Raw genomic sequence first — 27,225 nt, 5'->3', positions numbered from 1 at the left:
CCAGGGGGCCCCATGAGTTGTCAGTCCGCCCTTGCATACAAGCTAGTATTGCATAGATTCAACTGATCTGCAGAATCTGCATTTCTTATTGGTGTTCAGTCATTAGATGGCGCTGTCGTGTTCCCAGCACTGTGAGTAGTTACTGTTTGTTCATATGTAGACCAACTGATGTAGGCCAGTGGTGCCATCTAGTGGAAGTTATGGAGTAAGCATCATCCAAGTTTTAAAACACTAGAGCAGTGGTCTCCAAACTACAGCCCAAGGGCCGGATGAGACCCTTTGTTACCTTTCTCCAGCCCTTGGGACACTATTGCTCCCACTGATTTGAAGAACTATCCCTAACACTGACACTGACGATGGGGCACTATTCCTCCCACCGACACCAATGATGGGGCACTATTCCTCCCACCGACACCAATGATGGGGCACTATTCCTCCCACTGACACCAATGATGGGGCACTATTCCATCCTCTGACACCATTGTTGGGGCACTATTCCTCCTACTGATACTAATGATGGGGCAATATTACATCACTGACACCAATGACAGGGAACTATTCCTCCCACTGACACCATTGATGGGACACTATTCCTCCCACTGATACCAATGATGGGGTACTATTCCTCCCACTGACATCATTGATGGGGCACTATTCCTTCCACTGATACAAATGATGGGGCACTATTCCTTCCACTGATACCAATGATGGGGCACTATTCCTCCCACTGATACCAACGATGGGGCACTATTCCTCCCACTGATACCAATGATGGGGCACTATTCCTCCCACTGATACCAATGATGGGGCACTATTCCTCCCACTGATACCAATGATGGGGCACTATTCCTCCCACTGACACCAATGATGGGACACTATTCCTCCCACTGATACCAATGATGGGGCACTATTCCTCCCACTGATACCAATGATGGGGCACTATTCCTCCCACTGATACCAATGATGGGACACTATTCCTTCCACTGATACCAATGATGGGGCACTATTCCCCCCACTGACACCAATGATGGAGCACTATTCCTCCCACTGACACCATTGATGGGGCACTATTCCTCCCACTGACACTAATGACGGGGCACTATTTCATTATTCCATCCACTGAAACCAGTGATGAAGCATTATTCCATCTACTGGCACTATTTCTAATCCTACTGATTACAGGCACTATGTAATTGAAAATGATGCCTGAGGTAATGTTTGCTATCACCGATGCCTGGTTTAAGACATGTTCTACCCCCACTGGCTACAATCCGGCCCCCCTAAAGTCTAAAGGACAGTAAGCTGGCGACCTCTGCCCTATAGGAAGCCACTTATTTCCCAGTCAAAAATGGATACATGGACATCAATGTTAGGGACAAGCAGAGGTTGGCCGCCTGTGCAACATGCACTCCTGAGCCCTGCACCCTGTACAACATGCTCTCCTGAGCTCTGCACCCTGTGCAACATGCACTCCTGAGCTCTGCACCCTGTACAACATGCACTCCTGAGCCCTGCACCCTGTACAACATGCTCTCCTGAGCTCTGCACCCTGTACAACATGCACTCCTGAGCTCTGCACCCTGTACAACATGCTCTCCTGAGCTCTGCACCCTGTACAACATGCTCTCCTGAGCTCTGCACCCTGTACAACATGCACTCCTGAGCTCTGCACCCTGTACAACATGCACTCCTGAGCTCTGCACCCTGTACAACATGCTCTCCTGAGCTCTGCACCCTGTACAACATGCACTCCTGAGCTCTGCACCCTGTACAACATGCTCTCCTGAGCTCTGCACCCTGTACAACATGCACTCCTGAGCCCTGCACCCTGTACAACATGCTCTCCTGAGCCCTGCACCCTGTACAACATGCACTCCTGAGCTCTGCACCCTGTACAACATGCTCTCCTGAGCTCTGCACCCTGTACAACATGCTCTCCTGAGCCCTGCACCCTGTACAACATGCACTCCTGAGCTCTGCACCCTGTACAACATGCTCTCCTGAGCTCTGCACCCTGTACAACATGCTCTCCTCAGCTCTGCACCCTGTTCTGCATGCACTTCTGAGCTCTGCACCCTGTTCTGCATGCACTTCTGAGCTCTGCACCCTGTGCAACATGCACTTCTGAGCTCTGCACCCTGTGCAACATGCTCTCCTGAGCCCTTGGAAGGCAAGATCACCATGTCCTCCAGGGAAGTCCTGTATCTAAACTGCAAGATCTCACAGTATTGTCATAATGTGCATGTGTGGGATGAAGCCCATGTGCCATACGACACTACATCTCTCTAGGAAGGGTTTTCTTCCCCCAGCAGATACCTGTAGTGCCGTATGGTGCATGGGTGAGATGTGCTTCCTCTCATACATGTGTAGTATCATGGACATTTTAAAACAGGCAACACAGAGTCAGGACACAAATAGGTAAGTATGACAAAAAATTCACAAGGATATAGGCGAGTAGGATTATTTATCCCCCCCCCCCCATAGTTAGGTTTAAAAGTTTACAAAGGAGGGATGGGGATATCCTCTGTATGTTCCAATGCATGTATATCATAGTGAGTTTATACCCCACTCCTGCCTTCAATATACAGTTATGGATCTGCAAACTTTAAGCTCACTGTCTGCTATACAGTTCTACTGAGGAAAACCAAAGATCCACTTAGAGAAAGCTGTCCTCAAGTGGGAATAGTTCAGTTCAGAGTATCCCACTGTGACCCTTTCCTATCCCAGGTCTAAAACAAAACAAAAACAACAAAAACTACAACCTCTAGACTGATCATTGGAGTCATGATCGAAAGTTTTGTGCACCTGGCTATAGGAAATACTGTGTGCTTGGCTGAGGGTGAGGATTTGGGGGCAAGATATCAGAGGCTCCTACAGGGGTAGCACTACAACTGTGTGTGACACGTCTACAGGATGGCCGAGTGGTCATGGTGTTGGAGTTAAAGTGACACTTACAATATCCTTATTCTCATGAATGCTCATATGAATGTCTTCCAGTGTATGGCCAACTTCATCATTATTACTTTTCTTTTACAAATGTTGCTTTAGGTGACAAAATCATCTCCTAACTATTCCGTAAAGCTAAAGGAATCACTCCTGATTATACCAGGAGTGAGGTATGAACTGATAAGGGAATACATCCATTGGTTCTTAAGCTCAGTGCCTTAACCACTTGGTCATTCTGGTGCCTCTGATACAGCCAGTGCAGCTAAACTTTGCAACAGGATTTATAGTGTTTCAATTGGCTATAAGCTCATACCAGGAGTGGGATTTGAACCCGCAAGAATAAGGCAAAAATGTGATTTGAAGAAGTGGAAGGAAAAGAAGCACAAAACAAGCAACCAGGATGGCTGAGTGGTTAAGGCATTGGACTTAAGATCCAAAGGATGTATATCCTCGTGGGTTCAATCCCCACTCCTGGTAGAGTTTGGTTATTTGCAAAGTGATGCCGAGAGCTTCGCTTTGCCCAATAAAATCTGATTATGCTGAATTCAGGTAACATTGCACACAAAATTTATATGGAAAATGACCTATCAGAACATAAAATAGTGACATTTCACGCCGACGCCAGCACCTCCCAACCTTTAAGGGAGGCGGGGTTTATGGTCATGTGACCGCCGTGACAAGCCGTCATGACAGTCACATGATTGGGAAAGGTCCTGATCGAAAGAGGAGATCGGGACCTTTCCGTGAGTACCGGACATGTGTGCTGGGCGCGCGCTCTGAGCACATATGCTCTTTTTTAATAGAACGCAAATGTGCGGCAGCTCGGCATCTAGGCCCAGACGCTGGGAGGCTGTGTTTGGCCAGTGTGAAGAGGTTAATCATACAGACCTGACAGTGGGGGGTATTACACACACTCCCAACTTCTAGCTGTCAGATGAAAGCAGTCCAGCGTCTCTGTTAGTACCAGCTTACCTGCACAACCCCCCCCCGCCCGGTGTGCCCAGAACTGGCATAGCGGGTGGGAAGGGAATTGAGCGAACGCGTGTCTGCTCTCCTCCCCTTCTTGTTGCTGACCCAGAAGTGATGTGTAAAATACCCCTTCCTGGTTCCCCTGTCAGTGTCTCTGGCCATCATTGGCCGGGAAAGAATCTAACACAGCGTGATCTGCATTGCATTACATTCAGTGGAGCTCAGGGGAGACATCCAGGATCTTTTAGACCCCAGATGGCTCAATAAAGCAAACCTGTCACCTAAAAATCATCACATAGGGGACTTTTTGTCCTCTATGTGATGAAAAAGAAGTGAAGCAATTTTTTTTTTAATTGTAAAAAATTAAAGTTGCACCTCAGCACATAAACCCCCCATAAATTTTTTTATAGGCCCCCACCCACACGTATATTCACGTAAGAATGTAAGAACACGCCTGATGTGCGCCTACGCATGAAAACATTAATAGTGATACGTATAACATATAGCCACGTACATCGGGGTGAGAGCAATATTTCTAGCACCAGAGCTTTTCCGTTACGCTAAACTGATGACCTATAGGGGGCTTTTAAAGTGTCAACTATGGAAAATATAGTGGGAATAAACAATGCCCCATCTATGGTAATGCAGAGAGAAATAGTGGGTGTCAGTGGGACCCCATTGTTTGTGTGAGTGGGAGGAATAGTGCCCCATTGTTGGTGTCAGTGAAAAAGGAATTATACCCCACTGTTGGTGTGAGTGGGAGAATTAGTGCCCCTTTGTTGGTGTCAATGGTGGAATTTAGGCCCCATTGTTGATGTCAGTGGAAGGAATAATGCCTCAAGAGTCTTGCAAGGGCAAGCAAAGGGCCACAATCTGTCCCAAGGGCCGCAGTTTGGAGACCAATGTTTTATATTTTATCAACAATTTGGGTATTTTATTGCATTTGTGTGCCACAAAACTAAATTGTGTTTTGTTTTTTTTGTACTTAAGTTTTGGTTTCCTAGATCTTTGCGGCAATATCATGTGATATAAAAAATTGGAACTACCTCTATTTTGTTTTCTAGGGTGTCTGATTTCAGAAAATTTATAGTGTTATGGCAGTTTGTGCTTCAGGCCTGAGTTGTTTTTCTTTTAAACATGTGCAAAAACGGCTTTGGCTGCAAAAGGGCTAAAAGAAAAATCTGTTCCTCCAGCCATACCCCTGGAGCATGCATAGAGGTGTGAATTCATATTCTGGCCAGTAGACTCAGAATGACATGAATGACACGCATAACACGCCTTAGCACAACACAACAATGTAAATCTTCCTTTCACCACTTGAGCTCCTGAGGATTTACCCCCCTTAATGACCAGGCCTCTTTTTGCTACTCGGCGCTGCACTAATTCAACTGATAATTGCGCGGTCATGCAATGCTGCACCCAAACAAAATTACGTCCTTTTTTTCACACAAATAGAGCTTTCTTTCGGTGGTATTTGATCACCTGTGCGCTTTTTATTTTTCACGCTATAAACAAAAAAAGGCCAAAAATTTTGAAGAAAAACAATATTTTTTACTTTCAGCTATAAAAAATATATCATAAACTCAAAGTTGGTTATAAATTTAGGCCAAAATATATTCTGCTCCATGTTTTTGGTAAAAAAAATCCCAATAAGTGTATATTGATTGCTTTGTGTGAAAGTTATAGCGTCTACAAACCATGGTATAGATACTGCAATTTACACCATTTTTCTGCTATACAGCGCTGCGCTAGTTTAACGGACAATTGCGCGGTCATGCAATATGGTACATAAATGAAATTTACATCCTTTTTTCCCCACAAATTGAGCTTTCTTTCTGGTATTTGATCGCCTGTGCGGTTTTTATTTTTTGCGCTATAAAAAAAAAGGCTGACAATTTTGAGGAAAAAAAGAATATTTTGGACTTTTTGCTATAAAACATGTCCAGTAAAAAAAAATGCAAAAATCAAATTTAGTCATAAATTTCTGCCAAAAAGCATTCTGCGACATGTCTTTGCTAAAAAAAAACCCAATACGTGTAAATTAATTGGTTTACGTGAAAGTTATAGCGTTTACAAATGGCGGGAAAGATACTGGGATTTTTAGGATTTTTTTATACTAATAATGGCGGCGATCAGCGAATTATGGTGGCGATCAGTGACTTATGGCGGGACTGCGGCGGACATTCTGACATTGGGGGGTACTGACTTGGGGTCACTGACATCCACAAAAACACTAATACATTGATCAGTGCAAAAACAAAAAACTGACACTGTACTAATGGCACTGGGGAGGAAGGGGTTAACTTTATTTTGCAGGGAAGGGTTATAGGAGTGAGGGGGAGTGTTTTACTAGGGGGCGGGGGTGTGTACTGGGCGGGACAAGGCTGATCGAAAAAGAGAAACTGTTCTTTCTCGATTAGCTCATCCTCGAGCTGACAGGGAAGTGACAGACAGCACAGCTACTGCAGCTGTGCTCTCTGTCACTGTTTGCCGCCGATAGCCGGGACATAGCCGCTAAGGAGCGGCTGTGACCCGGCGACTGACATCTGCGGCGGTGATCCGCGGGACAAATAGGGCGGCGCCTCGCGCGCGCCCCCTACTTGTTTACAAAACACACGTCTTAAAACGTGGTTTTGCCTGTGAGTGCCACCCTGCCGCCGTATATGTACAGTGACTGGGGGCGGCATGCGGTTAATTGGATGTTCTGATGACATCCTGGATTTGACAAATGCGTAGGGGCAGGAACGTCTGGTTTTCATGCCTTTTTCCATCCACTGGAATGCACGCCGGCTCCCATGTGGATCAGAGCAGTGGCTGTTTCTGAGTGCCAGCGGGGGCTCCCTGCTTTGTGGGTGGAATCTTTTAACCAAATTTGTGGCTTTTTAATAAACGAGTGAGGATTGATTTTTGGCTTCCTCTCCTTTTATGGGTGATGAGAATTTTGAGATCATCGACCCCTTGGATAATGGTGTAATTACACAGCGGGTCTGTGACCTTCCTTGGTAAAAGCTTAGGGGGTCAACAACTTCTGCTGAGTCTGGTCCCTGGCAGGGACATGAGTACAATATCTGTCTTGTATCAAGTATGTAACTTTCATTAACATACAAGCTAGTATTGCAAAGAGTCAACTGATCTGCAGAATCTGCATTTCTTATTGGTGTTCAGTCATTAGATGGCGCTGTCGTGTTCCCAGCACTGTGAGTAGTTACTGTTTGTTCATATGTAGACCAACTAATGTAGCCAGTGGTGCCATCTAGTGGAAGTTATGGAGTAAGCATCATCCAAGTTTTAAAACACTATAGCAGTGGTCTCCAAACTACAGCGCAAGGGCCGGATGAGGCCCATTGCTAGCTATTATCCAGCCCTTGGGGCACAATTGCTCCCACTGATTTGAGGAACTATCCTTAATACTGACACCAACAGTGGGACATAATTCCGCCAACTGACAGCAAAGACTGGGCACTATTCCATCCATTGACACCAATGATGGGGCACTATTCCTCCCACTGACACCAATGATGGGACACTATTCCATCTACTGATACCAATGATGAGACATTATTCCTCCCACTGATACCAATGATGGGGCACTATTCCTCCCACTGATACCAATGATGGGGAACTATTCCTCCCACTGACACCAATGATGGGGCACTATTCCATCTACTGACAGCAATGATGAGACACTATTCCATCCACTGACACCAATGATGGGGCACTATTCCTCCCACCGACACCAATGATGGGGCACGATTCCATCTACTGACACCAGTGATAGGGCACTATTCCATCCACTGACACCAGTGATGAGGCATTATTCCATCTACTGACACCAGAGATGGGGCACTATTTCTAGTTCTACTGAACACTGGCACTATGCAATTAAAAATTATGCCTGAGGCATTGTTTACTATCACTGATGCCATGCCTGGGACATTTTTACCCCCACTGGCTACAATCCAGCCCCCCTAAAGTCTGAAGGACAGTAAACTGGAATTTTGGGTGGAAGTTTGGAGTCCCCTGTCTTATAGGAAGCCACTTGTTTCCCAGCCAAAAATGGATACATGGACATCAAGGTTAGGGACAGGCAGAGGTTGGCCGCTTGTGTGACACTCACTCCTGAGCCCTACTCCCTGTGCAACATGCACTCCTGAGCCCTGTACCCTGTGCAACATGCTCTCCTGAGCTCTGCACCCTGTGCAACATGCACTCCTGAGCTCTGCACCCTGTGCAACATGCACTCCTGAGCTCTGCACCCTGTGCAACATGCACTCCTGAGCTCTGCACCCTGTACAACTTGCTGTCCTGAGCTCTGCACCCTGTGCAACATGCACTCCTGAGCTCTGCACCCTGTGCAACATGCACTCCTGAGCTCTGCACCCTGTGCAACATGCACTCCTGAGCTCTGCACCCTGTACAACATGCTCTCCTGAGCTCTGCACCCTGTGCAACATGCTCTCCTGAGCTCTGCACCCTGTGCAACATGCTCTCCTGAGCTCTGCACCCTGTACAACATGCTCTCCTGAGCTCTGCACCCTGTACAACATGCTCTCCTGAGCTCTGCACCCTGTACAACATGCACTCCTGAGCACTGCACCCTGTATAACATGCACTCCTGAGCCCTACTCCCTGTGCAACATGCACTCCTGAGCCCTGTACCCTGTGCAACATGCTCTCCTGAGCTCTGCACCCTGTACAACATGCACTCCTGAGCTCTGCACCCTGTACAACTTGCTGTCCTGAGCCCTGCACCCTGTGCAACATGCACTCCTGAGCTCTGCACCCTGTGCAACATGCACTCCTGAGCTCTGCACCCTGTGCAACATGCTCTCCTGAGCTCTGCACCCTGTACAACATGCTCTCCTGAGCTCTGCACCCTGTCCAACATGCTCTCCTGAGCTCTGCACCCTGTACAACATGCTCTCCTGAGCTCTGCACCCTGTACAACATGCACTCCTGAGCTCTGCACCCTGTACAACATGCTCTCCTGAGCTCTGCACCCTGTACAACATGCTCTCCTGAGCTCTGCACCCTGTACAACATGCACTCCTGAGCTCTGCACCCTGTACAACATGCACTCCTGAGCTCTGCACCCTGTACAACATGCTCTCCTGAGCTCTGCACCCTGTCCAACATGCACTCCTGAGCTCTGCACCCTGTCCAACATGCACTCCTGAGCTCTGCACCCTGTCCAACATGCACTCCTGAGCAGGGGCAGACTGACTATTTGGAAACTTGGGCACTGCCCGAGGGCCCAGGGTCAGTAGGAGGCCCCATGAGATGCCCATGGTACCTTTCATTGGCTTTTTCATAGGCTTTTTTGAGTTTGGGCAAGGACACAGGGGCCCCATGATCCCCTATTGCCTGGGGGCCCCATGAGTTGTCAGTCTGCCCCTGCTCCTGAGCCTTGCACCCTGTGGAATATGCACTCCTGAGCCCTACACTCTTTGGTACAAGCACTCCACTCCTGAAATGTGCCCCACTATTTGACCAATCCATATGTACAGGGCACAGAGCAAGACTTTACATACTCCACTTCTATAGAAAGGGAATTATTTCAGACTTTTTTTTTTTAAATAACTCCACTTGAACACATTCTATCCCCCTGGTTTTGCTGTAGTATGCATTTTTTCTATCTTAGATACAGCCTTGGTTTTTTGCTTGTTATCATCCGTTTTGTTATTATTAATTATAATAATTATTAGGATGAAGGTGAAGGTTCCATGTTAAGCACTGCACCATACTTGGTGTGTAACAGGATGGCTGAGTGGTTAAGGTGTTGGACTTAAGTTCTGATGGATGTATATTCTTGTGGGTTCAAACCCCACTCCTGGTATGAACCGAGGGAAGCTTATCAATTCTTCATTTACAAGTCCAGAATCTTCAAGGCCACACAGTTGAGATTTTTTGCTTGTTACAACTGCCAACCTGCATACTTGTCTTGGGGTCAGAATGGGTTTGTTCAGACTTGCAGTTGGGAAGGGCATGAAGACAGCACAATTGAGATGGTTTTTAGCGCCTTTAAGCATTAGGCTGCAAAGCCAACAGGAATGGGGCAGTCACATGCTGCTGTCATGTTGCTTTGCTTCAGGCCCAAAACAAAACCTGTTGCATATGGCATGCAGCACCGCCATGTCCTTCATCTCATGCATGCGCAGTATCATGGGCACATTTACTGGGTTTAAATAGGCAGTGAGGAAGAGTCATATCATCTCCTGACTGCCTGAGGTGTTAAATACCTCTGAAAAGCAATCCGAATGCTGATCATTTCACAGGCACTCATTGCCTATAAGTAAGTCGAAACATTCTGCCTACATTGCCTATAAGTAAGTCGAAGCTTTCTGCTCTAAACTGGACCACTTGAATCTTAGCAAATAAACTCTGTGGATTTTGTATGGACTCCAGCTTTGACTTTTACATGTAACCCCGGCCTCACTGATGCACTCTGGGAAGGCAAGATCACCATGTCCTCCAGGGAAGTCCTGTATCTAAACTGCAAGATCTCGCAGTATTGTCATAATGTGCATGTGTGGGATGAAGCCCATGTGCCATACAACACTACATCTCACAAGATCTCTGAGAAGGGTTTTCTTCTCTCCGCAGATGCCTGTAGTGCCGTATGGTGCATGGGTGAGATGTGCTTCCTCTCATACATGTGTAGTATCATGGACATTTTAAAACAGGCAACACAAAGTCAGGACACAAAGTGTGATGAAAAAGTCACAAGGATATAGGCAAACAGGATTGTTTATGTGCCATCCCCCCCATAGTCAGGTTTAAATGTTTACAAAGACTGACCATTGCAGCCACGATTGGAAGTTGTGTGCATCTGGCTATAGGAAATACTGTGTGCTTGGCTGAGGATTTGGGGGAAACCCTGGGTAAGATACCAGCGGCTCCTACAGGGGTAGCACTACAACTGTGTGTGACACGTCTACAGGATGGCCGAGTGGTCATGGATGGTGTTGGAGTTAAAGTGACACTTACAATATCCTTATTCTCATGAATGCTCATATGAATGTCTTCCAGTGTATGGCCAACTTCATCATTATTACTTTTCTTTTACAAATGTTGTGTTAGGTGACAAAATCATCTCCTAACTATTCCGTAAAGCTAAAGGTCACAAAGGAATCACTTCTGATTACACCAGGAGTGAGGTATGAATCCACGAGGGAATATATCCATTGGATCTTAAGCTCAATGCTTTAACCACTTGGTCATTCTGGTGCCTCTGATACAGCTAGTGCAGTTATACTTTGCAGCAGGATTTATAGTGTTTCAATTGGCTATAAGCTCATACCAGGAGTGGGATTTGAACCCGCAAGGATAAGGCAAAAAGGTGGTTTGAAGAAGTGAAAGGAAAAGGAACACAAAGCAAGCAACCAGGATGGCCGAGTGGTTAAGGTGTTGGACTTAAGATCCAATGGATGTATATCCTCGTGGGTTCGATCCCCACTCCTGGTAGAGTTTGGTCATTTACAAAATAATGCCAAGAGGCAAGAATAGCTGATAATGCTGAATTCAGGTAACATTGCACATAACATTAGATGTAAAGTGACCTATCACCACATAAAAGAAGTAACCTGTAGCCTCCCTAGCAGTATATAATAATAATAAATGTAATTCAATAATATAATCAAACCAAAAACACTGAAATTTGTAATATAGTGCCAAGTTCGCACATCACTGAGCAAAGTTGCAAAATCGTTTTCAGTGTCTGATGACGAATTTCCCCACAAATCATTATCACTCAATTCTGCAAGTGGTTCTGATTTACTATCGCTGGTCTAAACCCGCTTTTGACCTAAAGGGACGCTTTTTGGACGCCATGGACCTTTCTCAGTTTCCAGGAAGAAAGAACAGTAAAAATGCAGGCAGGGCACAGGACAAAGCACTCGGGACAAAATGTATGTGAAATGGTTTGATACAGAAATGTTATACTATGTGAATTTAGTGAATGTCACAACTTTCAAATTTCCCGCCGTTCCGTCCCCCATACGCCCTGACGTCGCAGGGAACGGAACCCAGAAGACAGATGCCGGCATCGGCCGGAGGACATTGCCGGGGACACTGCAGGAGGGACATCGCGGGAGCGAAGGACAAGGTAAGTGAAGAACAGATCCCGGAGCAACGCTGCATGGTAATCCTGAGTGTAGCTTCTTGTGGTGCTGAAACCTTACCCCGAGCTACACTCGGGAATACCGCCAGGGAGGTTAATCGTACAGACCTGGCAGTGGGGGCTTTTACACACACTTCCGACTTCTGCAATGCAATCAGTCCAGCATCTCCATAGGCATCGGGTTACCTGCACAACCCCCCCAGTGTGCCCAGAACTAGCATAGCGGGTGCCGCTGGGTGGGGGTCTGTAGGGAGTTGAGCAGTCATGTGTCTGCTCCCCTCCCCTTCCTGTTGCTGACGCAGAAGTGATGTGTAAAATACCCCTTCCTGGTCCCCCTGTCAGTGTCCCCTGGCCATCATGGCTGGGAAAGAATCTAACACAGCGTGATCTGCATTGCATTACATTCAGTGGAGCTCAGGTGAGACATCCAGGATCTTTTAGACCCCAGATGTCTCAATAAAGAAAACCTGTCACCTAAAAATCATCACATAGGGGACTTTTTGTCCTCTATGTGATGGAAAAAAAAAGTGAAATACATTTTTTTTTTAATTGTAAAAAATTAAAGTTGAGCATCAGCACATAATCCCCCCCCCCAAAATTTTTTTGAGACCCCCACCCAGACGTATATACACGTAAGAACGTAACAGCATGCATCAGGGCGCCTATGCATGAAAAGATCAATAGTGATACGTATAACATATCGCCGAGTACATCGGAGTGAGAGCAATATTTCTAGCACCAGAGCACACTAAACTGATGACCTATAGGGGGCTTTTAAAGTATCGACTGTGGAAAATATAGGGTACTGATGTATGTCGCCATGTCACGGGTGCACACAAATTTAAGGTTTGACATGTTGGGTATCTATATACTTGGTGCAACCTCATCTTTTATATCAGGGGCCTTCAAATTTTCTAAAGAATGGACCAGTTTACTGTCCTTCAGGCTATAGGGTATCTGGACTGTGCCCAGTGGGAATAAACAATGCCCCATCTTTGGTAATGCAGGGAGAAATAATAGGTGTCAGTGGGAGGAGTAATACCCCATTGTTGGCATCCCTGGGAAGACTAGCATCCTGTTGTTGGTGTCAGTAGGAAGACCAGTGTCCCATTGTTGGTGTCAGTGAAAGGAATTATGCCACATCCTTGGTGTCAGTGAGAGAAATAGTGCCCCATTGTTGGTGTCAGTGGGGAGGAATAGTGCCCCATTGGTGTCAATGAAAGGAATTATGCACAATTGTTGGTGTGAGCGGGAGGGATAGTGCCCCATTGTTGGTGTCAAGGATTGGAATTAGGCCCCATTGCTGATGTCATTGGCAGGAATAATGCCTCAAGGGTCTTGCAAGGGCAAGCAAAGGGCTGCATCTGGCCCCCAGGCCACAGTTTGGAGACCAATATTTAATATTTTATCAACAATTCTGGTAATTTATTGTGTTTGCGTGCCACAAAACTAAATTTAGCGTTTTTTGTTTTTTTTTACTTAAGTTTATTTTCCTAGATCTTTTCGGTAATATCCTGTGGTATAAAAAAATTGGAACTACCTCTATTTTGTTTTCTAGGGTGTCTGCTTTCATAAAATATATATTGTTATGGCAGTTTGTGCTTCAGGCCTGAAATCTTTTTTTAAATGTGTGCAAAAACGGATCTGGCTGCAGTAGGGCTAAAAGAAAAATCTGTCCCTCCAGCCGTACCCCTGGAGCATGCATATAGGCGTGAATTCATATTCTGGCCAGTAGACTCAGAATGACATAAATGACACGTAAAACATGCCTTAGCACAACGCAACAATGTCAATTTTCCTTTGATTGGATGTCCTGATGGCGTCCTGGATTTGACAAAACGCGTAGGGGCAGGAACGTTTGATTATCATGCCGTTTTCTGCCCATTGGAACATATGCCGGCTCCCATGTGGCTCAGAGCAGTGGCGGTTTCTGAATAAGCATTGGAAGATCATTCTGAGTGCCAGCGGGGGCTCCCTACTTTGTGGGTGTAATCTTTTAATCATATTTGTGGCTTTTTAATAAACGGTATTATACTATGAGGATTGATTTTTGGCTTCCTTTCTTTTTATGGGTGATGAGAATTTTGAGATCATCGACCCCTTGGATGATGGTGTAATTACACAGCGGGTCTGTGACCTTCCTTGGTAAAAGCTTAGGGGGTCAACAACTTCTGCTGAGTCTGGTCCCTGGCAGGGACATGAGTACAATATCTGTCTTGTATCAAGTATGTAACTTTCATTAACATACAGGCTAGTATTGCATAGAGTCAACTGATCTGCAGAATCTGCATTTCTTATTGGTGTTCAGTCATTAGATGGCGCTGTCGTGTTCCCAGCACTGTGAGTAGTTACTGTTTGTTCATATGTAGACCAACTAATGTAGCCAGTGGTGCCATCTAGTGGAAGTTATGGACTAAGCATCATCCAAGTTTTAAAACACTATAGCAGTGGTCTCCAAACTACAGCGCAAGGGCCGGATGAGGCTCTTTGCTAGCTTTTCTCCAGCCCTTGGGGCACAATTGCTCCCACTGATTTAAGGAACTATCCCTAACACTAACAGTGGGGCATAATTCTGCCAACTGACAGCACTGACAGGGCACTATTCCATCTATTGACACCAATTATGGCACTATTCCTCCCACCGAAACCAATGATGGGGCACTATTCCATCTACTGACACCCTGACACCAATGATGGGGCACTATTCCATCCATTGACACCAATGATGGGGCACTATTCCTCCCACTGACACCAATGATGGGACACTATTCCATCTACTGACACCAATGATGAGGCACTATTGCATCCATTGACACAAATGATGGGGCACTATTCCTCCCACTGATACCAATGATGGGACACTATTCCATCTACTGAGACCAATGATGAGGCACTATTGCATCCATTGACACCAATGATGGGGCACTATTCCTCCCACTGATACCAATGATGGGACACTATTCCATCTACTGACACCAATGATGAGGCACTATTGCATCCATTGACACCAATGATGGGGCACTATTCCTCCCACTGTCACCAATGATGGGACACTATTCCTCCCACTGATACCAATGATGGGGCACTATTCCTCCCACTGACACCAATGATGGGACACTATTCCATCTACTGACACCAATGATGAGGCACTATTGCATCCATTGACACAAATGATGGGGCACTATTCCTCCCACTGATACCAATGATGGGGCACTATTCCTCCCACTGATACCAATGATGGGACACTATTCCATCTACTGAGACCAATGATGAGGCACTATTGCATCCATTGACACCAATGATGGGGCACTATTCCTCCCACTGATACCAATGATGGGACACTATTCCATCTACTGACACCAATGATGAGGCACTATTGCATCCATTGACACCAATGATGGGGCACTATTCCTCCCACTGTCACCAATGATGGGACACTATTCCTCCCACTGATACCAATGATGGGGCATTATTACATCACTCTCACCAATGATGGGGCACTATTCCTCCCACTGACACCAGTGATGGGGCACTATTCCATCCACTGACACCAGTGATGGGGCATTAGTCCATCTACTGACACCAGAGATGGGGCACTATTTCTAACCCTACTGATCACAGGCACTATGCAACTGAAAATGATGCCTAAGGCCTTGTTTACCATCATTGATGCCACACCTGGGACATTTTCTACCCCCACTGGCGACAATCCCCTAAAGTCTGAAGGACAGTAAACTGGCCTTTTGTGTGGAAAGTGTGGAGTTCCCCATCATCTGGAACCGCAGACTTGGACACATTGTCAGATAAGAAGTAGCACAGCGATCAGGGCACCCTGACTTCACCCAGACCAGTGGAGAGCAGAGCCAGGTCACAAGCCGAGTTCCGTAACTGTCGGGCAGGAAAGCACCAGATCATGAGCGGAATCATGGTTAGGGACAAGCAGAGGTTTGCAGCTGGAGTGACACACATTCCTGAGCTCTGCACCCTGTCCAACATGCACTCCTGAGCTCTGCACCCTGTGTAACATGTTCTCCTGAGTCCTGCACCCTGTGCATCATGCACTTCTGAGCTCAGTACCCTGTACAACATACACTCCTGAGCTCTGCACCCTGTGCAACATGCTCTCTTGAGCCCTGCACCCTGTGCATCATGCACTTCTGAGCCCAGTACCCTCTACAACATACACTCCTGAGCTCTATGCCCTGTGTGACACACATGCCAGAGCCCATGCACTGCTGAGCAATGTGCGACATGAACTTCCAAACCATGTGCATGCTCATTGCCCTGTGCAACATGCACTCCTGAGCCCTGCACCCTGTCCAACATGCACTCCTGAGCCCTGCACCCTGTGCAACATGCACTCCTGAGCCCTGCACCCTGTCCAACATGCACTCCTGAGCCCTGCACCCTGTCCAACATGCACTCCTCAGCCCTGCACCCTGTCCAACATGCACTCCTGAGCCCTGCACCCTGTGCAATATGCACTCCTGGGCCCTACACTCTTTGGTACAAGCACTCCTGAAATTTGTCTCGCTATTTGACCAATCCATATGTACAGGGCACAGGGCCAGACTTTACATACTCCACTTCTATAGAAAAGGCTTCACTTCAGACTTTTTTTTTTTTAAATAACTCAACTTGAACAAATTCTATCCCCTGGTCTTGACGTGGTATGCATTTTTTCTATATTTTTTTATTATTTTTTACCATTTTATTTTTTTTACAATTGTATTGTTTATTATTGTTTTTACATTTATGTAGCATCCTGTTTGGGGGCTTTGGTGAGATATCAGGGGTCTAAACAGATCTCTGAGGTCTCACTGACAGTCCTCATCCTCTGCCTCCTCAGCTACATAGATGAATGAATAGGATGCGCTCTGAGGCTTCTTGTTCCTTCACAAAGTGAAGCATAGGAAACAGTGTACTATGCCTCAGTTATGAATGGACACAGGAATGATCAATATTGTATTCATTCAGGAAATGAAGGGGCTGGTATATATGACATATTTACCAGCCCCTTCCCCCGCTCTTCATCCTGAAATAATTCTCCACAGCCATAACCTGGACAGGAAGGGTGATGGCATATACAGGAACTGATCCTCTCCATTTTCTTCCAGCAGCCACTGAATGCTGGAGAGAGGGAGAAGAAGAGAAGCTGGCTTTCAGCTGTTGCAGGAGGAAGATGGAGGGCTTTGGTTCTTCTATATTCCACCCCTTCTGTCTGGGTGTAAAATCAAATGTGTAAGGGAAGCCGCCTGCAGCATGGGTGAGGTCACCATTTCAACCCCTAACATTACACCAGTGTTGGGGTTCCTTCATGTCACACAGGGGTCCCCCTGCTGCCTGCAACCTACTAGTCCCAGCCATGCTGGCTCCTGTCACTCCCCCACACATGGGACATCCCCAGTACAGGGGAAGCCCCATTCCCCCTTAATGTTTGGAAGTCCCCCTGCCCTAGGTCCTGGACTGTAGAGTTCTCTGAGTCCCTCCACACCCCCCTTCCTTTCACATAGTCTCACTTGTCCCATTTCCAGCTGGAGAGTATGTACCCCTAGCCCGGGCATCTGCTATGGCTGTCTTCCTTTGCAGAAGGAAGAGGGGGGCAAAAAGGAAAAGGGAGGTTAGGGGAGATCAGTAGGGACTCAGAGGGAGAAGTGAGGGGAGGAGACAAGGGAAGAGGGTGCAGGACCCGCTCACAGAGTGGCAGAGACAGGGACACAGGGCTTGGAGGTAGCAAGGATGAGATAGTCCAGTTGCTACTGTGCACTATGTGGTCATCATTTCCCTCAGCACGTAACCCACCTCCTCCTCCTAGCTGCCCTGTCCCACCTGGGCGGAGGGGTATGATTTGTCCTGTTATATACCAGCTTCTCAGGAGACCTCACCATCCACACACACTGACACACTCTGCTCTATGGTGACAAAGTGACATGTGAGAGGGAGGCTGCACAGGTCCCCCTGGAGCATGGGTTGCAATTGTGACCCCTTGACTCCTAATGCTGAGCCTATGAGATTACCAATTCCAACCAATGGCTGCATTCATTTTCTTTTTAGAATTATATTGCTTTTAGTTTCACCTGGTGGTCCAGAAAGTAAGTTTGCTGTTTTTTTTTATTTCCTTAACAGATCAAGGTTTCCTACAGATGTAGCAGTTAAAGGCTTGAAAAAAACTATTTATCGCTGACAGGGATGCTTACAACGATCAGCTTTTCTTAATTTATGAGAAACTTTTATTCTGCAAGGAAAAAAACAGCTGTAACTGCTTATAAAGAGTTAGCTGGAGTTCAGCTTTAATTTGTTAGTTACATCTAAAATCTGCTCGTATGTCTAACATTACCATTAACATTTTAAGCACGTGGGTGGGGGCCTCAAAGTTTTTTGGGGGGTTTATGTGCTGGGGTGTAACATTAAGTTTTTAAAATTAAAAAAAAAAGGTTTTTTTACTTAACTATTTTTTTTCATCATATAGAGGAGAAAAAGTCCCCTATGTGATGATTTTTAGGTGACAGGTTTGCTTTATTGAGCCATCTGGGGTCTAAAAGATCCTGGATGTCTCCCCTGAGCTCCACTGAATGTAATGCAATGCAGATCACTCTGTGTTAGATTCTTTCCCGGGTATGATGGCCAGGGGACACTGACAGGGGAACCAAGAAGGGGTATTTTTACACAACGCTTCTGGGTCAGCAACAAGAAGGGGAGGAGAGCTGACACATGTCCGTTCAACTCTCTACCCCCCCCCCCCAGGGGGCACCCGCTATGCCGGTTCTGCGCACACTGGGGGGGGGGGGTGTGCAGGTAATCTGGTGCCTACAGAGACGCTGGACTGCTTGCATCCGACAGCTAGAAGTCTGGAGTGTGTGTAATACCCCCCACTGTCAGGTCTGTACAATTAAAGGTCACTTTTCTATGTGGTGATAGATTACTTTGCATCTAATGTTTGTGTGCAATCTTACCTTAATTCAGCATAATCAGCTTTTGCTGGGTAACACTCAGCTCTTGGCATCAATTTCTGTCATAAATGACCAAATTACCAGGAGTGGGGATTGAACCCACGAGGATATACATCCATTGGATCTTAAGTCCAACGCCTTAACCACTCGGCCATCCTGGTTGCTTGCTTTGTGCTTCTTTTCCTTTCACTTCCTCAAACCACATTTTTGCCTTATCCTTGCGGGTTCAAATCCCACTCCTGGTATGAGCTTATAGCCAATTGAAACACTATAAATCCTGCTGCAAGGTTTAACTGCAGTGGTTGTATCAGAGGCACCAGGATGACCAAGTGGTTAAAGCATTAAGCTGAAGATCCAATGGATGTATTCCGTTGTCAGTTCATTCCTCACTCCTGGTGTAATCAGATGTGATTCCTTTGCAATCTTTAGCTTTACGGAATAGTTAGGAGATGATTTTGTCACCTAAAGCAACATTTGTAAAAGAAAAGTAATAATGATGAAGTTGGCCATACACTGGTAGACATTCATATGAACCTTCATGAGAATAAGGATATTGTAAGTGTCACTTTAACTCCAACACCATGACCACTCGGCCATCCTGTAGACGTGTCACACACAAATGTAGCGCTACCCCCTTAGGAGCCTCTGATATCTTGCCCCCAAATCCTCACCTTCAGCCAAGCACACAGTATTTCCTATAGCCAGGTGCACACAACTTCCGCTCATGACTCCAATGATCAGTCTAGGGGTTGTAGTTTTTGTTGTTTTTGTTTTGTTTTAGGACTGGGATAGGAAAGGGTTATAGTGGGATACTCTGAACTGAACTATTCCCACTTGAGGACAGCTTTCTCTAAGTGGATCTTTGCGTTTCCTTAGTAGAACTGTATTGCAGACTGTACAGAGAATGGAGAAAAGTCCGTCTGTAGAGACTAAATGGACATCTCTTCTGGACACCAGCCAGTGTCCCCTCTAGCTTTTACCCAGCAGCTGACTATGTAGGTCCCAAGGGGATTAAACAGCACAAGTCCCAGGATCCCCTTTGAATGGGTGTGGTCACAAGGCTCTTGCTGGAGGTCACCTTCCTCCATGATACTAGACAGGTTCTGAAGACATCCCCCTCAGTCTGTTCTCAGAAGCAACTCTGGGTTTCACTGTTCTGGCCCTTGGGTCACCCACATGAGGCCTCCTGGCAGCATGTGCCAGGGGAGGCAACCACCTCCCGGACTGGAACTTCCTTCTCAGCACAAGAGGAAAAAGATCCCAGTTGCCATGTGTTCACTGAATATAATTGCTAGCACCCAGCATGCTTAAGGGAACTGCTCTACACAGTTAAGCCCAAAAACGTGACCTCTCAGCCATCTTGCAGAGGTGTCATCTAACTAGACAGTGAGCTTAAAGTTTGCAGATCCATAACTGTATATTGATGCCAGGAGTGGGGTTTGAGTGGGGTATAAACCCACTTTGATATACATGCATTGGATCATACAGAGGATATCCCCATCCCTCCTTTGTAAAAATTTAAACCTCACTATGGGGGGGGGAATATACAATCCTACTCGCCTATATCCTTGTGACTATATCCTTGTGACGTTTTCACACCTACCAACAAGGGATTTGCCACCAAGTACTAAGTCATGTTTTGTGAAGGGGATCAAATACTTATTTCCCTCATGAACATGCAAATCAGTGCATCATTTGTTAGACATGCATTTCTTTTGGATTTTTTGTTGCTATTCTGTCTCTCAGTGTTACAATACACCAACCATTCGATTTTTAGACCAATCATTTCTTTGTGAGTGGGCAAACATTCAAAATCAGCAGGGGATCAAATACTTGTTTCCTTCACTGTACTTGATAAAAGACAGTTATACTCATGTCCCTGCCAGGGACCAGACTCAGCAGAAGTTGTTGACTTCCTAAACCTTTACCCAGGAAGGTCACAGACCCGCTGTGTAATTACACCATCATCCAAGGGGTCGCTGCTCTCAAAATTCTCATCACCCATAAAAGGAGAGGAAGCCAAAAATCAATCCTCATAGCATAATACCATTGATTAAAAAGCCACAAATTTGGTTAAAAGATTACACCCACAAAGTAGGGAGCCCCCGCTGGCACTCAGAATGACCTTACAATGCTTAGTCGGATACCGCCACTGCTCTGATCCACATGGGAGCCAGAATACATTCCAATGGGCGGAAAAAGGCGTGATAACCAGACGTTCTTGCCCCTACGCGTTTTGTCAAATCCAGGGTGCCATCAGGACATCCAATCAAAGGAAAATTTACATTGTTGCATTGTGCTAAGGCAGCGGTTCTCAACCTGGGGGTCACGACCCCTTTGGGGGTCGAACGACCATTTCCCAGGGGTCGCCTAAGACCATCGGAAAACACATACACCAACGATGGGGCGCTATTCCTCCCCCCACTGACACCAACGATGGGGCGCTATTCCTCCCCCCACTGACACCAACGATGGGGCGCTATTCCTCCCCCCACTGACACCAACGATGGGGCGCTATTTCTCCCCCCACTGACACCAACGATGGGGCGCTATTTCTCCCCCCACTGACACCAACGATGGGGCGCTATTCCTCCCCCCACTGACACCAACGATGGGGTGCTATTCCTCCCCCCACTGACACCAACGATGGGGCGCTATTCCTCCCCCCACTGACACCAACGATGGGGCGCTATTCCTCCCCCCACTGACACCAACGATGGGGCGCTATTCCTCCCCCCACTGACACCAACGATGGGGCGCTATTCCTCCCCCCACTGACACCAACGATGGGGCGCTATTCCTCCCCCCACTGACACCAACGATGGGGCGCTATTCCTCCCCCCACTGACACCAACGATGGGGCGCTATTCCTCCCCCCACTGACACCAACGATGGGGCGCTATTCCTCCCCCCACTGACACCAACGATGGGGCGCTATTCCTCCCCCCACTGACACCAACGATGGGGCGCTATTCCTCCCCCCACTGACACCAACGATGGGGCGCTATTCCTCCCCCCACTGACACCAACGATGGGGCGCTATTCCTCCCCCCACTGACACCAACGATGGGGCGCTATTCCTCCCCCACTGACACCAACGATGGGGCGCTATTCCTCCCCCACTGACACCAACGATGGGGCGCTATTCCTCCCCCTGCAAAATTACAGTTCTGAAGTAGCAACGAAAATAATTTTATGGTTGGGGGTCACCACAACATGAGGAACTGTATTAAGGGGTCGCGGCGTTAGAAAGGTTGAGAACCACTGTGCTAAGGCGTGTTATGCGTGTGATTCATGTCATTCTGAGTCTACTGGCCAGAATATGAATTCACACCTCTATGCATGCTCCAGGGGTATGGCTGGAGGAACAGATTTTTCTTTTAGCCCCTTTGCAGCCAAAGTCGTTTTTGCACGCGTTTAAAAGAAAAACAGTGCAGGCCTGAAGCACAAACTGCCATAACACTATATATTTCCTGAAAGCAGACACCCTAGAAAACAAATTAGAGGTAGTTCCAATTTTTTATATCATATGATATTGCCGCAAAGATCTAGGAAACCAAAACTTAAGTACAAAAAAAAAAAACAAACACTAAATTTAGTTTTGTGGCATGCAAACACAATAAAATTACCCAAATTGTTGATAAAATATAAAACATTGGTCTCCAAACTGCGGCCCTGGGGACAGATGTGGCCCTATGCTTGTCCTTGCAAGACTCTTGAGGCATTATTCCTTCCACTGACAACAATGGGGCATAAATTCCACCATTGACACCAACAAAGGGGCACTATTCCTCCCACTGACACCAGCAATGGGGCATAATTCCTTTCACTGACACCAACAATGGGGCACTATTCCTCCCCACTGACACCAACAATGGAGCACTATTCCTCCCCACTGACACCAACAATGGAGCACTATTCCTCCCACTCACAAAAACAATGGGGAGTAATTCCTTTTACTGACACCAACAATGGGATGCTATTCTTCCCATGGATGCCAACAATGGGGCATTACTTCTCCCAATGACACCCACTATTTCTCTCTGCATTACCAAAGATGGGGTATTGTTTCCCGGGTATGATGTCCAGGGACAATGACAGGGGAACCCGGAAGGGATATTTTACACATCACTTCTGGGTCAGCAACAAGGGGAGGAGAGCAGACACACGCGTTCGCTCAATCCCCTCCACACCCGCTATGCCAGTTCTGGGCACACCGGGGGGGGGGGGGGGGGTTGTGCAGGTAATCTGGTGCCTACAGAGACGCTGGACTGCTTGCATCTGACAGCTAGAAGTTGGGAATGTGTGTAAAACCCCCCACTGTCAGGTCTGTATGATTAAAGGTCACTTTTTTATGTGGTAATAGGTCATTTCTATATAAATTTTGCATGCGATGTTACCTGAATTCAGCTTTTATTGGGCAAAGCTCAGCTCTTGGCATCACTTTGTAAATGACCAAACTCTACCAGGAGTGGGGATTGAACCCACAAGGATATACATCCATTGGATCTTAAGTCCAACGCCTTAACCACTCGGCCATCCTGGTTGCTTGCTTTGTGTCACTTTTCCTTCCACTTCCTCAAATCACATTTTTGCCTTATCCTTGTGGGTTCAAATCCCACTCCTCCCAGGGGAGGCTGACAGTACTGACACCAGTGCTGGGGACTATTTTTGCCACCAATTACAACATTACTGAGGGTTATTATTGCATGTATTGACAGGAATGTTGGGGGTTGTTACTGCATCGACTGACACCAATGTTAGGTCTTATTGTTGCATCCACTGACACCAATGTTGGGGATTATTATTGCGTCCACTGACACCAATGTTAGGCCTTATTGTTGCATCCACTGACACCAATGTTAGGCCTTATTGTTGCATCCACTGACATGAATGCAGAGGGTTATTATTGCTTCCACTGATACCAATGTTAGGGCTTATTATTGCACCCACTGACATCAATATTGGGGTTAATATTGAGTCCACTGTCATCAGTGTTCGGGTTATTATAGCACTCACTGACTTCAATGTTCGGTGTTATTATTGTGTCCACTGACACAAATGTTAGGAGTTATTATTGCCTCTACTCAATGTTGGAGGTTATTAGTGTGTCCTCTGTCATCAATGTTGGGGTTATTATTGCACTCACTGCCATGAATGTTGGGGGTTATTATTCCATCCACTGACACCAATGTTGGGGATTATTATTGCATCTACTGACACCAATGTTAGGGGTTATTATTGCCTCCAGTGATACAAATGTTGGAGGTTATTATTGCCTCCACTGCTACAAATGTTGGAGGTTATTATTGCCTCCACTGATACCAACGTTGGAGGTTATTATTGCGTCCACTGATACCAACGTTGGAGGTTATTATTGCGTCCACTGATACCAACGTTGGAGGTTATTATTGCGTCCACTGATACCAACGTTGGAGGTTATTATTGCGTCCATTGATACCAACGTTGGAGGTTATTATTGCGTCCACTGATACCAATGTTGGAGGTTATTATTGCGTCCACTGATACCAACGTTGGAGGTTATTATTGCGTCCACTGATACCAACGTTGGAGGTTATTATTGCCTCCACTGATACAAACGTTGGAGGTTATTATTGCGTCCACTGATACCAACGTTGGAGGTTATTATTGCGTCCACTGATACCAACGTTGGAGGTTATTATTGCGTCCACTGATACCAACGTTGGAGGTTATTATTGCGTCCACTGATACCAACGTTGGAGGTTATTATTGCGTCCACTGATACCAACGTTGGAGGTTATTATTGCGTCCACTGATACCAACGTTGGAGGTTATTATTGCGTCCACTGATACCAATGTTGGGCATATTATTGTGTCCCTTGTCATCAATGTTGGGGTTACTATTGCACTGACATGAATGTTGGGGGTTATTATTACGTCTACAGATCCCAATGTTGGGGGTTATTATTGCATCCACTGATATCAATGTTGGGGGTTACTACTCTGTCCACCAATACCAATGTTGGAGGTTATTATTGTGTCCACTGACACCAATGTTGGGCTTATTTTTGCATCCACTGTCATCAATGTTGGGGTTATTAATACACCCACTGACATGAATTTTGGGAGTTATTATTGTGTCTACTGACACCACTGTTGGGGGGTTATTATTGTCTCCACTGATACCAATGTTAGAGGTTATTATTGTGTCCACTGTCATCGATGTTGGGGTTGTTGCATCCACTGACACCACATTTGGGGGTTATTATTGCTTCCACTGACACCAATGTTAGGGTTTATTATTGCACTCACTGACATGACTGTTAGGGGTTATTATTGCACTCACTGACATGAATGCAGGGGGTTATTATTGTACTCACTGACATGAATGCAGGGGGTTATTATTGTACTCACTGACATGAATGCAGGGGGTTATTATTGTACTCACTGACATGAATGCAGGGGGTTATTATTGTACTCACTGACTTGAATGCAGGGGGTTATTATTGTGTCTACGGACACCGATGTTAGGGTTATTATTGCACTCACTGATACCAATGTTAGGGCTTATTATTGCACTCACTGATACCAATGTTAGGGCTTATTATTGCAATCACTGACATCAATGTTAGGGATTATTGCCTCCACTGATACCAATGTTGGGAATATTATTGTGTCCTTTGTCATCAATGTTGGGGGTTATTATTGCACTCACTGACATGAATGTTGGGGGTTATTATTGCACTCACTGACATGAATGTTGGGGGTTATTATTGCACTCACTGACATGAATGTTGGGGGTTATTATTGAATCCACTGATATCAATGTTTGGGGATACTACTGCATCCACTAATACCAATGTTGGGTTTATCATTGTGTCCACTGTCATCAATGTTATTATTGCACTCACTAACGAATTTTGGGGGTTATTATTGCGTCTACCGACACCAATGTTAGGGGTTATTACAGGGATGAGAAACAAAGAGATTGTTCCCTGTTGATTGTCAACGCAGGGCTCTTGGCTGTGATTGCACACAGCTGATCAGCAGGTCCCGGCCATTACTCCCCTAAATATAGCTGTACCGGCTTACACCTTATTATTGGTTTGACAAAGAAGTTTAGGAGCTTTGAAACGCATTACCGTGGATACAGGACACACTACGGCGCGATCTGTCACACGTTGCCTTTACCATGTGATTGCTGTGACCAATCACAGCAGGTCACATGACAAATGTAAACAATGGATGGTGTGCATTCATGCTGGTCAGTGGTCACATTGTACAGGCAGGGCCAATCACAGTCCATATGTACCATGTGATTAGCTGTGGCCAATCACAGCTAATCAGAATAGTACACACTGAATCGATTTCATTCAGAAAAAATGGTTACTTACAACAGTGATTTTCACTGTTATAAGCGATCATAGTGTATAAAAAAAAAAATCCTGATTACCTCCTCAGAGTAATACACTGTGGTAACATTGTGTTGCTGTGATCACAGTGTGTAAAAAAAAAATAGTAAAAAAACAAAAACAAATTAAATAAAAAGTCCTAAAATGAAAGAAATCTTTTTTTTTTTTTTTTTTTATATATATATACTGTCATCAGTCAGTATTCCCAGTTATATGATGCACAGGAGAGCCTGGGAAGGTGCCAGCGGGAGACAGGGGGTGGTGGGGGGGGAATGTCCCCTTCCACTGCTTGCAAAACCAATCCAGTGGCTAATTAGCCACTAGGATTGCTTTTAGATGAAAGAGCATTGCCGGCTGACAAAAAAAAAAAAACGGGGTTATGGCATACAGCTGCAGCCAGAACCCAGGTATGACCACTTGAAGCCAATCACGTACATGATTTGGTGGCAAGTGGTTAAAGCTTTTTAGGGAGACTTGCGACACCCGTTGGTGAGGTTTGTCTCCATGCAATGATTGCTAACCATTTTTGTATGGCATTATGTATCTACCAACAGAGGCCGTTGACCCTATTCCCGATTCTACTCCCTCGGTAGAATTGCCTTGTCTGTGATACAGTACTGCTTAAGATATTGTGATTGTTCACCTTTGTCTTTCCCTAAATAAGAAATAAAAAAAAAAACCCCAAAAAACAATATTCTAATCAGATGTAGATTAAAGTGTATGGTGCTTTCCACCGCGTGCGACATATTGTGAAGCTACATCCTGAAATCAATGCCCTCAATATCAGCTAATGTGGAGGTTCATTAACCTCTTCATGCCGGCCAAACGCAAATGTGCGGCATCCCAG

General features: G+C 46.0%; 4 non-coding genes across 4 annotated transcripts; 2 read left to right on the top strand and 2 right to left on the bottom strand.

Moving 5' to 3' along the window:
- The first annotated feature begins 3,340 nt into the window (after positions 1-3,340).
- On the top strand, positions 3,341-3,423 carry TRNAL-UAA (transfer RNA leucine (anticodon UAA)). Its single transcript has one exon. It is a non-coding gene; the product is annotated as a tRNA-Leu (tRNA).
- Positions 3,424-11,296: 7,873 nt separating this feature from the next.
- TRNAL-UAA (transfer RNA leucine (anticodon UAA)) lies at positions 11,297-11,379 on the top strand. Its single transcript has one exon. It is a non-coding gene; the product is annotated as a tRNA-Leu (tRNA).
- A 7,683-nt stretch (positions 11,380-19,062) lies between these two features.
- On the bottom strand, positions 19,063-19,145 carry TRNAL-UAA (transfer RNA leucine (anticodon UAA)). The gene has a single exon. It is a non-coding gene; the product is annotated as a tRNA-Leu (tRNA).
- A 4,302-nt stretch (positions 19,146-23,447) lies between these two features.
- Positions 23,448-23,530, bottom strand: TRNAL-UAA (transfer RNA leucine (anticodon UAA)). The gene has a single exon. It is a non-coding gene; the product is annotated as a tRNA-Leu (tRNA).
- Positions 23,531-27,225: the final 3,695 nt, after the last annotated feature.

Source organism: Staurois parvus, unplaced genomic scaffold (assembly GCF_062004578.1).
Source record: "Staurois parvus isolate SC_StPar_1 unplaced genomic scaffold, SC_StPar_1.0 ptg000448l, whole genome shotgun sequence".
NCBI classification, from domain to species: domain Eukaryota; kingdom Metazoa; phylum Chordata; class Amphibia; order Anura; family Ranidae; genus Staurois; species Staurois parvus.
This window is presented reverse-complemented; position numbering and strand designations above follow the sequence as displayed.